The following is a 4,790-nucleotide window of genomic DNA, read 5'->3' as shown; positions in this document are numbered from 1 at the left end:
CCCATGAAAAATTCCTGGTTGCGCCGCTGATTCTCAACGACACTCGTTTACTATTTACCCAGATTTTGAAGCTCTACTGGTAAAGACTAATGAGAACAGGGGGGGGGGCATGTTATGGTACCACTGTAACTGTAAATTACGTTTATTACAAATAACTTATAAGTTCTGTTCATTATAAAAATCACCATTCATGTCTTGTCCATTATGAAATATAAGCTTTGTTCTTTTATGAATTATTAGTTTTCTTTTTAATAATAAAACTATAACAAAAACGTACAATTTAGACCCTGCGTTTTATTATACGGCCCCAGGGTTCAGCTTCGACTCCATGTTGAAATATACATCGGTGAAATTAGAGCTTTTAACCGATTATGGCATGCTACTATGTATAGAAAAAGGTATGTAAATTCGGAAAAAATATTTTTTTTTTTTTTTTTTAAATGTTATAAAAATAATTATATTATAGATATACGCGGGGGATTGGTCCAGGCTAGCATGCAATATGCTAAAGCTAATAACCATAAGATGTCTAATTATGACGACACTTAACCGAAATCATGGCTTGTCTATCAAGACTGTAATAACCTTTACGGCTGGGTTATGACGGAATGTATGCCCTCTGGTGGTTTTAAGTGTGTCGAAGCCAAGCTCGATGGGCTTAACGACTTGGACGAAAACTCACCAATCGGGCGGATATATGAGGTTGATGTGAGTCAGAACTGCACGATCAGCATAATGATCTACCATTTCTCCCTCAAAACGGGATACCCGAAGGCTCAAAAGTAAAAAAAACTGATGGCGGCTTTCGAGACAAAAAAAATTATGTCGTACATTACCGTAATCTCCAACAAGCCATTAAAAACGGATTGAAAGTTGAAAAAGTATACTATATATTATACATTTATTATTTAAAACGCGTTTGACATGATTAATTTTATTCTAGGTACATAGAGTCATCCAATTCAATCAATCTCCCTGGCTTGCTGAATTTATTAATTTAAATACCGAGATGTGGAAAAAAGCTTTAAACGATTATGAGAAAGATTTCTTCAAACTTATGAATAATAGTATTTTTGATATATATATATATTCTCGTGTTCTTTGATTGTTTTCCAATTTCAATTTTTGAAATTGTATAGGTAAGACTATGGAAGAAGTTAGGTGGAGAATACAGATGGAGCTTGTTTCAAACGAAGAGAAAGTGCAGAAACTTATTAACTCGACTACATTTAAATATGCAACAGCATACGATGATAGCCTGAGTGCCTTAACAATGGAGAATAAAATTATAAAATTCGATAAGCCCATTTATATCGGTATGTACCATAGCATGCATATTATATTCTTATTGATATTTATTAATTCTTCCCACAGGTTTAGCAGTGTTGGATATTTCGAAGACAAAAATTTACGAATACCACTACAATGTGATGCAGAGACACTATGGTGATATAATCGAGCTGATGTATACTGACACCGGTAAATTAATAAACTTATATTATTTATTTATTTTTATTCACATAATTAAATAATTGTTATTATAGATTCACTGCTATATTATATACACACCGATGACTTCTACGAAGATCTTGTAAATAATGCCAATCTGCTCAATCATATGGATATTGCTAATTTACCACGAGACTATCCGTGTTATATTGCCTAGCGAAAAAAGATCCCGGGACCGCTTTCGGATGAGACGGATGGTCTCGTGATAAATTAGCAGTAACTTAATAAATCATAAATAATCTAACAATGGGGAATAATATAAGAATAGAAATAAATTATAGAATACATTAGAGAGTAGATCCTAAGATACACAAATATGAAACCAATAATTTCATTATTGAATATAACTTAATTAATCAAAAATACTAATCCTATAATCAATAAAAAGGGAAACCCTACTTTATCTTCCATTAAAGCAATATAGCACCATAAAAACACCTCAGACCGAGCTACTTCACAATAACGTAGCTCCTAAAAAAGGGTCCCGTTAAATAATTAAAATATATTAATTATATATTACATTACCAAAACCTACACAGCCCGGCAAAATTCAATAAATCAAAAAAACCCACCTTATACCAAACCCAAATTAAAATTGAAATAAAATATATCAATTCTGAGTCCTTCAACACACATACTCTAATACAAAGTAGATGCAACCTGTAACAACCTCCGACTACTAATCACATAAACATTTAGAATACTATTGCTACCAGATAAACACTCTTTAGCTAACACATAATAAACTACTAAAGAACAACCCGGCCCACAACAGTTAAATAAATAAAAAAAAAACATCCCACAGCCTTACTTGTCTTAATCACATAAAATTATAATATCCATGATAAAACTCTTACTACAAATTCGCAAACAACATAAGATACTCAGACCCAAAAAGGAACACATTCACAGTCGAATCAAATACACCGAGCAGCATGGCAGGCTACTCCAATAATTTCTTTGTACACTGGTACAACACCACAATCATCGAAGATTACTTAAAAATACTGGCAAGAGACAACGAAGACTCCTACTACCTCAGCGTGGACTTCACACAAAAATACCATACACAAGGATTTGAAGGAGTCAAAAGATGGATAAAACAACAAATCCTAGACAAAAAATACACAATATTTCCGATCAATACACACAACCATTGGATTCTTGCTGTCGCCTATAATGACAGCAAGACAATTGTCTGTCATGACGGCAAACACGGGATCCACAACGAAATTTCGGACACCTTAGAAGACTTCCTATATGATTGGGAAGATTACTCGGGACATCAAATGTCCACATGGAAAAAGTCAACGGTTTTACCCCTACTCAGCTAAACAACAACGATTGCGGACCGTGGATTTTGGAAGTAGCAAAATGCATAGTCCTTAATAAACCACTCAATTTCACCCAAGATGACATACAATAAATAATAAATGTTGCACAATGAACAATTATAGATAAGCTATACCACATATAAAATTCATCAAAAGGCAATTTACAAGAGTCAATGCACATTAGAATATACGCAAAAGACACAATGATAGTTATATCACATAATAATAAAAAAATAAAAACATACTTGGCGCCGCTTGAAAGCTCATTGTCCATACCAGACATTGAGCTATCAAAGTGTATTTGCAGTTTTATGTTTTCGAGCATTGGAGCGTGCGGAAGATAATTCTGCAGTCGATTCCTTCCCTCTTAAGAAAACCAGTAGTATGTTTTAGACAGTTCAGAAGGCGCATCCCCTGATCCCCTGATCCGCTGATCCCTTATCATGTTATCACTAATCATTTATATATCCTTGCTGATCCCTTATCACTTATCATGTTATAACCTATCAGTTATCACTTATCACTTATATATCCGCGCAAGATTGTTATCACTTATCATTTATATATCCCACAGACTTCTATATAATACACAGATATAAAATACTAGATAGCTAACTTGTCTACATCAGGATATGGGATGTTGAAGTCAGCCGCCATATGCGTGTAGGTCAATGTTTACATAAATGTCTTATCAACACGGCGTGATAACATGATAGTATTCGGCGACCGACGTTCGCATTTCGCATTTTGCACAGAATAAAATCGCATTAAATCTATTCTGTATTTTATACCATTCTGTGCTTTTATGATTACTTTTCAATAGTTCAATAATGCCTGCTACCTGTTCTGCACATGGCTGCAAAAATCGTGGTCAGGCTGGCTCTGGTTTACATTTTTTCAGGTAAGCATTTGTATTAAATGCGTTTTGAATTTTATCTACGTTTACTTTTAACATTGTTCTTTTGTTTAATTTTGCTTTTAACTGTCACAATTGCATGTATTATTATTTTCTATAGATTTCCAATGAATGATCAACGTAAATTAGAATTGTGGGTTAAGGCAGTTGGCCGTAAAGGTTTTATACCCAATAAAAATAGTCGGTTATGTCATGAACATTTTAAGACTTCAGATTTTTATGAAAATCCTGGTGGAAGCTACAAATTGACATTGAAAAGTGATGCTGTTCCATCAATTTTTCAATTGTCAATTCATTCAACATTAATTCCTACAAAACTGTTTTGTAATGGACCACCACTAAAAAAAAATAAAATAGATAATCCTGCGACAGCATTGTGTACTATGAGTGATGAAACATGTGAGTAATTTAGTACTCATTTTTGAACTGAATATTTAAGCATTAATTGTTTGTTACTTATTAGTTATTATTATATATATATTGTTTAAGTTGAATGAAAACATAATTTATTATTCTTATTATCTTAAAGATATTAACACTGAAGATCTAGTTGTTGAAGAAAGAATTGTTGACAATGATTTTGAATTTGAACAAACTATACCACTGTTAACAACACCATGTTATACAGCTTCGTGTTCTCTCATTAATGATACAAGTAATTCACTAAGTTTTCTTTATCCATCTATTATTAATATTGAAGAAGTTGTTGATGATGCTTTTGAACAAACTAAAGTTTTATTAAGAACACCATCTAAATATAAATGTAAAAATAGAATGATGTACACAGCATCTCCACAAAAATATATTGCTAAGTCAACTCCTACCAAGTTATTTAAGAAAATAAAGTTATTGCAGCAAAAAGTCAGGAGACAAAACAAAGTTATTAATAACTTAAAAGACTTATTAAAAAATTTAACAAATAAAGGTATGCTAAATTCAGAATATGAAGATATTTTGTTAGATAAGTTTAGTGGAATGTCGGCAGAACTATTTAAGAACCAGCTTAAAAACTTAGAGTGTGAGGCTAAAGG

At 32.5% G+C, this 4,790-nt stretch overlaps 2 pseudogenes; both read left to right on the top strand.

Annotated features, from left to right (window-relative positions):
- The first annotated feature begins 526 nt into the window (after window positions 1–526).
- On the top strand, window positions 527–1,105 carry LOC111029834 (annotated as a pseudogene).
- A 1,339-nt stretch (window positions 1,106–2,444) lies between these two features.
- LOC111029833 lies at window positions 2,445–2,935 on the top strand (annotated as a pseudogene).
- Window positions 2,936–4,790: the final 1,855 nt, after the last annotated feature.

The sequence above is a fragment of the Myzus persicae genome, unplaced genomic scaffold (assembly GCF_001856785.1).
Source record: "Myzus persicae strain clone G006 unplaced genomic scaffold, MPER_G0061.0, whole genome shotgun sequence".
Taxonomy (NCBI): domain Eukaryota; kingdom Metazoa; phylum Arthropoda; class Insecta; order Hemiptera; family Aphididae; genus Myzus; species Myzus persicae.
Note: the sequence above shows the minus strand (reverse complement) of the source record. Positions and strands in the feature narration are given on the sequence as shown.